Source organism: Bidens hawaiensis, unplaced genomic scaffold (genome assembly GCF_021521415.1).
Source record: "Bidens hawaiensis isolate Kalapana, Puna unplaced genomic scaffold, B.hawaiensis_p1.1 tig00419494_1, whole genome shotgun sequence".
In the NCBI taxonomy this organism is placed as follows: Eukaryota; Viridiplantae; Streptophyta; class Magnoliopsida; order Asterales; family Asteraceae; genus Bidens; species Bidens hawaiensis.
In genome coordinates, this window is record NW_027504880.1 from 237886 (window position 1) to 246226 (window position 8341).

An 8341-nucleotide genomic window follows, 5' to 3' on the forward strand; every position below is an offset into this window, starting at 1 on the left:
TAAATTATACATATTGTACGTATATATTTTCTTGTAAATTTAACTTTTATAGATATATTTACTTGCAAATTTTACCTTTTATGGAGATATAAATACTTTTTAAATTTAACGTTTTATGGACGAAAGCGTTGAGTACGATACATATTAAACCTAAAACGGAATGTCCATAAATGTGTATACATATCACCTGAAATCTTTTCCGTAATTTAACGCAAAGAAACTCTTTATGCATTTGTTTAGTGAGATTAGATTCTTTTAGAGCACCTAGTAAATTATGTGCAGTGGCGAAACTTTGACGAAAATATTGAGGGGGTTGGGTGAAAACACGTATAACAATTTTCATAAATGGAAGGGGTTGGACTCAAATTTTCGTACATCGGCGGGTAAATTTACACTACGTATAAAAAAATTCAGACGAAAGCGAGTAAATTTACACTACTACGTAAAAAACGGAGGGGGTCGGGGCTACCCCTGTTCCTACTATCTTTCACCAATGATTATGTGTCCAATTTTTATATTTTTCAACTACTTTTCTTATTTTTATTTTTGTTATTTATGGGATTTGATTTCTCATCACTTGAAAAGACAAAAGCTTATCCTAACAGTTTGATTATTAATTTTGATGTTCAACTTTTATATGGATCCAAATATTTGTTTTTATAAATTTTAGAACTTGCATAAGTTATAGTTGTTAAAAAACATACATGTTGCGTTTACATGATAAAGCCAAATATAGGATTTATCTTGTTATTCGTTTAAATATAAGGACACATGCAGTAGAATGGGTCATTCTTCTTGGTGCTCGCTTTAGTAAGATTCACACTTGAATCGACCTTTATGGACGATTTGGCCACTTTTTTTTTTTTTCTAAATAATTATACCTCTAAACTTGAGTCTCGTTAAAACTTAAAACCTTTCAAAAGACCTATTGAGACGAGTCACTTGTGAGATGATATATGAAATTTATTGAAATAACCATATAATTAAAATAACCAACTCTGTGTATATCGCAATACCCGGATCAAAGGGCCCGCTAAGTAGGCACCTGAAGATGCATGAATACTCTTATATGACCTCGCATTACAAAATTTGAATCCTCCATCTGCTAAATAGAAAGAAAACGATGATTCCTAGGCAACGTTGTAAAAGTCGTTAGGCGGTCCTAGGCGGTCGACTAGGGAGTTGCGAGTACTCGGGAGTAGTCGGGGATTACTCAAAAAATACCTAAAGAGTACTCGGCCAAGGCGGGAAGTACTCGATCTAGACGGGGAGTAATCGGAGAGTACTCGGCGCTTACTCGGGAGTTTTACAACATTGATCCTAGGGACAAATGTTAGTATATATAATTCATCATATATTTATATAGTAACCATCAAATTATACAAAACTGATTTGATCAAATAAGAAAAACATGTTTGGTATTTCATTTAACAAAATATTAATCACTTATTGGAAAGGAAAAACGTAAATTATTTGAACCTTAAAACTTAATTTGAAAAGAGACACTAGTAATATAAATTTATTCATAGCTATGACATTTTATAGAATTCATAAATGAAACTTTGGTACGCAATATGAAATTAAATATTCCCGTTATTTTTGCTAATAAGAATTGTTTTTCTAGCATAACTCTTTTAACAAAATAATTAAAGATTAATAACGTCACAAAACAAGAAATGTTTTATCAATTAAGGTGGGAGGGCCGAGAGGAACAACCTTTTGAACCCTCTACTACCTAGCCCGCAGCCAGCATCAAATAATATGATAACACTCCATTTAAACCCACAGATCAATTTACAAATAGAAACAAAAACTAGTATGATGAGAATGATTTATCATTTATATAATAAAAAATCTCCTAAACAAATAATACAAAAATAATAAAAAATCATAACTAAAAATACAAAAAAGAAAACAAAAAAGTAAAACTAAAATGTTTCCTCCCATCTTCTTCGTTCAAAAAAAAAAAAAAAAAACACACACACAATGTTAATTAGGAAAGGTCATTATCTTTTTATTTATTATTGTGTTTTTTGTTTATTTTCATAATTGATTATGCTTTTTTTTTCTTGGCACTGTGTTTTTTTTCCTTGTTATTGTGTTATATTTTGTGATCTATTGTGTTTTTTTTATTTATCATTGTGTTTTTTGTTTATTTTTGTCATTGTGTTTTTTTCATCGTAATTGTGTCTTTTTTTAAAGAGAAAGACGGAGGAACATTTAAGTATTATGTTTTTTATTTATATTTTGAGTTATGATTTTTTTTTATTTTTCATAAATTTTTTTTATACCACAAATCTTTTTTTACACTTCTCATTTTTGTTTTATTTTGTATTTTATCATTTTCCTTAAACCCAATGCTACCCTGAGTTTCATTTAAAGGAAAGGAAATGAAGGGATGGAAAGAAAATGTTGTGTTTCTGAGTTTCATTAAAGGAAGGAAAAAACAATACGTGTGTTCTCGAGTTTCATTAAAGAAAAGAAAGCGAAAGGAAAGGAAAGAAAAATGAAGGCTTTTATAGTGTAATTTCTTTCTTTTCATTTTGGAAGGAATTGAATGTCTGGAAAGGAAAGGAAAATGAAAAGAAATGAAATGAATGAAAATGTTTTCTTTTTCCTTTGTTAAGTGAGCTCGGAAACACAGCGTAAAGGACGACACCGTCTTTCTTACCTAGAGTACCCAAGGCTACTCTCAACAGTAATAATACCCAATGAGCAACCACCCTTAGAAAAGATACATAACAAAAAAACAAAAAGAAAAGAAAGAAAGAAAGAAAAAAAAAACCTTATTTAAGGATTTAGTAAAAAAAGTGAAAAATATTATCACATTAACTTCATTGCAAGTTGGTAATGCATAACTTTCATAAAATGGTATTATTTGACAGTTGTAATATTATAGATATATTACCCAAAATTCATGGGCATATATGACAAATTTGCACATAAAGGAATTCATTCATCTTATGATTGATATCTTACCTGTAATGCTTGATTGTCCATCCTTTGTTACTAATTAAAACAGTCATTTAGTGCTTAAGTTACAAATTAAAGGTTGACTTTATCACTATATAATCTATTAATGCAGTATAACTTACACCTTTACATGCCACAAATTCAATATCTTGACTTTTGTAACTCACAAAAGTCAAATAGTTATCCATGATGTTAACAACAAAAAATTAAATGTAGTGATATCCATGAATTAAAAGTTGGAGATTTTCTAACTCCCATATCATTGTTTTCAATCAAAACCTGAAACAAAGTTAATTCCTCACCTATAATAGCAATGTTTTCGTCAATCTTCATAGCAAGTTATCCAAAAACCTCCATTTTTAATCAAGTTTCTTGTTTGATCATATCTCCAATATGGCTAAGAAACCAAGCTTGGGTCGCCAAAAGATCAAAATCGCCAAAATCCAGATAAAAAACCATCTACAAGTGACGTTCTCCAAGAGACGGTCCGGCCTCTTCAAGAAAGCTAGCGAGCTTTGCACGTTGTGCGGTGTTGAAATCGCTATTGTGGTATTCTCTCCTGCAGGGAAAGTTTTTTCCTTTGGTCATCCTAAAGTTGAGTCGATAACTGATCGGTTTCTAGCAAGAAGTCCTGATAATGGTCTCAACCCAACAAGTTTACATATTGTTGAGTCACATAGGCTTGCTAGCATTCCTGAACTAAACATGCAACTAATGTACATTCTTAACGAGTTAGAAGCCGAGAAAAAAAGAAGCGAGGTGCTAGATGAAATGAGAAAGGATGGCCGGAGCCAGTTTTGGTGGGAAGCGCCAGTTGAGGACTTGAGTCTGCATGAGCTCGAACAATTGAAGGACTCAATGGAGGAGCTCAAGAAGACTTTGGTCATACAAGCTAATAATAAAATTTATGCCGAAAATTTGGATTCTATTTCGCTATTTGGGATTAATAATAGTAGTGGAGGCAGTTTTGATCGCTATGAGATGAAGCCTGGTCCAATCGTTTCATCGTCTTCTGGTGCTTCTCACATCCGTAATTATGGTTATGTCCATGGTATGTAGTGAAGTTCATTCAGTTTGTTGATATCATGGGAGTTTTGGTAGTTAGTACCTCACTAGCTACTTCTTTTTTTTTTTGGATCATAAAATGTTTTACAAAAAAAATATAGTAAAAGTATAAAATAAAGTATAATAATGATGTTTTATATCTTGTTTTAAATCAATAATAATGTATATGAGTTACAAATTTGTTGGTTAAATGATGCAGATCAACTTCAAGAGTTAATTAAATAATTAGTACACTTCTATAAGCAATATTTTGGAGTAACAAGTTAATGACCATAACTTTTAAATCACAAGGTTTTATTTTTTGACTTATCATCCTCACAAGGTTTTTTTGAACCAAGTATTTGGAGACAAGTTGTTTTTTTTTTCATAAAAGGCTTTATCCGAAATATACTAAAAAGAATAATGAGAAAAATACGCCTGGGTATATCGGCCCATAAAAATACTGTCCATGCCTAGGGCTATTCACGAGCCGAGCCGAACCGAGCGAAGGCTTGCTCGTTGCTTGGCTCGTTTACAACCGAACCGAGCGGCTGAAATTCGAACCAAGCGAAAAACGAAACAAGCCAAAATCGAACCGAGCATTTTTCTAACGAACATCGAGCGATTTCGAGCATTTTTAATTTCTTTTTACTTTAAAGTTTTCAATAAGAAACAAGTTTTGAAGGCTGTAAATAATATATTTTGTAAACAAATTAGTACTTTTTAGACAAACGTATAATAGGTTGTAAATTTTTAGGCGAAAGAAGTTTGAAGTGAGATATAACTAACATGTAAACAAACTTTTAGTATTCTGAAAACTTGAATCGAACTAATAAAACTATAAAATTAACGGAATAGGAACAATTTTAAAGGGTTTAAAAAATTGTATACGTATATTTATGTTTGCTGTCTGTATATTTATATATTTGTTCATATATAATTATATATAATAGAAATTAAAAATATTCGAGCCGAACCGAACCGAGCAGACCTTTGCTCATTGCTTGGCTCGTTTACAAATCGAACCGAGCAGAGCGGCTCGTTTATAATTGAGCGAAAAAACGAACAAGCATTTTCCGAACGAGCAGCGAGCGAGTTCGAGCATCGAGTGGTTTGGACGGCCCTATCCATGCCTATACAAAATGACCATATAGTTAAAAATCTTGTTGGGCCAAACAATAACAACACGTGGGTTACATAAAATTGTAAAACCAACCGAATAGGCCCAAACAAATAGGGGTGTTCAGATTCAGATATCCGACTAATAGTTTTCAGTATCAAATATTTCGAAACTCTGCTTTTGTATAGTTTGAAAAATTAAGCCTAATGCAATCCAGCACTCCGGTAGAGATAACTTAGCTTGTTAAAAAAAAAGTCCAATGCAATACGAGTATGCTTTTGAAGGCTTTTGAACATTGTGTCTCAGCACTCCGGGAGAGATAGCGTTGTTCTAAAAAAAATCATATACGTAATTACTTGCATGTTTGTGTCTCAGATTCATAAATGAATAGAATATGGCTTTTGAAGGCTTTTGAACATAAGACATCAATCACATTTTTACCCCTTTTCTTTAAATGCTTTTCTCTACAAAACACAAGGCTAGCTATTTGGGATGATGAAACCGTCACAAATGCATCGCAAATAGCGCTTTACGAGTCTATGATCGATGGAAGAAAATAAGTCTCGAATCATTTCGTCTCTAATTTTATTGTTTATACCATAGGGATGAAATTAGTTATTAATTAGCAATGTCCTAAGGTGATATGATTTAAGGAAGCAAATATGTCCCAACTTGGAACATTTTAAAGCATAAATCATATACGTGTCGGTTTAAGCTCAACGTAAAAGTGTAGATACAACATTAGGATAAAATATATTCCAGCATATATAAAACATTTGGCGATCTTATAGTTTATTTGAAAGGCATAAAAAGATAAACACTTCAACAGTAAAGGCCGGACGTCCGGATGAAGTATTGGAGGCGATTAAGTCCAACACCTTTCTTCGAATCAAGAACAGGGCAAATACGCACCTCTTGGGTTGAAAGACATGGTGCAATTTAACTTTCTAAGATGCAGTCTGTGTTGGAAATCATTATCAAAAGAACAAAATGATTTTGATCAAGAACAACTGTTAAACTCTTTATTAATATAATCAAACTGAATAAACACATAAATTATTAACCCTACCAATCTATTTATACTAAGCTCAAAACTAAACCAACTATTACTCAACTCTTATAATCTTATCCTAATAAAAAGATAATTATAATAACTTTAAATAACTCATTAAACTTAAATAACCGATTCAAACTCAAACTCTAATAATTATCAAGGACTTAAGGTTAATCCTTCAGTCTGGCATAAGAGGCGCCGTGGTTTGTATCTCTTTTCTAGCTTCTTCCTGGTTTTTAGTTTCTATACAATTTCCGTTGTTGATAAAAATAAAACCAAAAGGATAGTAATTGCAGATAATGTTGAAACTGAGACAAAACAAATAACAATGTATGTAGTCATGTAGATTTGCTGATGTTGAGACGAATCGTAAGTCGTAACTCGTAAGCTTTAGGCGGCAGTCAACAAATTCGGTATGAATATTGGCATAAAATCAAATTGGATTGAGTTCGTAAGGGATAACACAATGTAGAGGCGGGAGGTGTACGTGCGTCCATGTGAAAACTTGAATACATTAAACAATCTTAGATGGTGGAAGGCCTATATATGAACACGTACGTAGATTCTCATCTTTTAAGTTTTAATAATCATTCAACAACGAACCAACAATATGTCGATTGCAATACCGATGGAAAGCAAACACTTTGACCTTTTCAAATAAATTAAAGTAAAGTTGTGTACGTACAAAATGCATCATAAAAGGATTTTTTTTAACTGCTAATTTTTCTCACCTTATTTTATGCTGATGTCCAAGTGAAACTAATAAACTATAATCATTTGATAGTATAACCTTTACTACTATACCAAAGTACCAAACTACTTAAGTAGTGGTTGTCATATCATAAATGGATATCCACATAGTACTTAAAAGTATGGAGGACTCATATAAATCTGATTTTGTTTTATAAATTTATAGGTCGTTTTCAACAATATTTAACTTGATTTATGGATTACTCACTCACTATTCAAAATATAGTGAATAGTAAGTTTTGAAAATAACCCATTACAAAAAAAATCCATAAATCTCCACGTTTGGAAGTAATGAAGACGACTTAACGTATCGGTCTTTGCCATTTATCTTGTAATGGTGTGTGTATATATATATATATATATATATATATATATATAAATATCTAAAGTCAACAAATGCCACCGACGATAAACATTACATCATCCATGATTCTATTTTCCGTGACATTATAATAATATATTATGCTATGTTGCAATGAACATATAAAAAAATCATTTCACAACTCATATATATTACATGACAAACAGCCAAAACAAGAAGCAAATATCCACAACATGAAGATATCATTTTTCACTTTCCTTGTTATCTCCACCTTAGCACTCTCTTCCGCATAATCTCCTGTCCTCGACACTAACCAACAGCCACTCGTAACCGGTCCATCATATTACATCATGCCCGCCGTTAGCGGTAGAGGCGGCGGCATAAAACTATCCCCGACAACATTTAACCAGACATGCCCGCTGGACATTGCACAAGAAAACAACGAACAATTAAAAGGTGACCAGTTGAATTTTCAACTGGCCATCCTAAACAGAGGCGGTGTCATTCGTGACACCGCTGATCTAAATATTAGATTCACGGGTGCAACGACTTGTGGTAAGCCTGCGGTTTGGCGGATTGAAGAGGTCAATGGGCAACGAGTTGTGACGAGCCGTGGGACCTTAGGGAACCCGGGCGGGGCAACGATAAGCAATTGGTTCAAGATCCAAAAGTTTGATAATGATTACAAGATAGTTTTTTGCCCCAGTGTTTGTAACACTTGTAGGCCAGCTTGTGGAAATATTGGTACTACGATTGCTAAAAATGGGCGTAGAAGTTTGCTTTTGAGTAATGACCCTCTTAAGGTCAAGTTCATAAAGGCATAAAATTGTGGGTTAATTATGAAACTAATAAGTCTTGTTATGTAATGATAATAATAAATGGGTTGTCATAAAGTCATAAATCTTATTATGTCAATAAAAGATGCGTGGTTGAAAAGTTGAACTGATATCTGGCTATATGTATTATGTTTATGAATTATTGGTAATTAGTTATACATGAACTAATTACGTGTTGAAATATTGATGGGTTTGAATTTGTAATTGATTGTAACTGGATTTTTAATGTCACGTACGTACGT

General features: G+C 32.5%; 2 pseudogenes; both read left to right on the top strand.

The window, feature by feature from the left end:
- The first annotated feature begins 3151 nt into the window (after nt 1–3151).
- On the top strand, nt 3152–4032 carry LOC143609153 (agamous-like MADS-box protein AGL61 pseudogene; annotated as a pseudogene).
- A 3464-nt stretch (nt 4033–7496) lies between these two features.
- LOC143609150 (kunitz trypsin inhibitor 5 pseudogene) lies at nt 7497–8109 on the top strand (annotated as a pseudogene).
- The last annotated feature ends 232 nt before the right edge of the window (nt 8110–8341 follow it).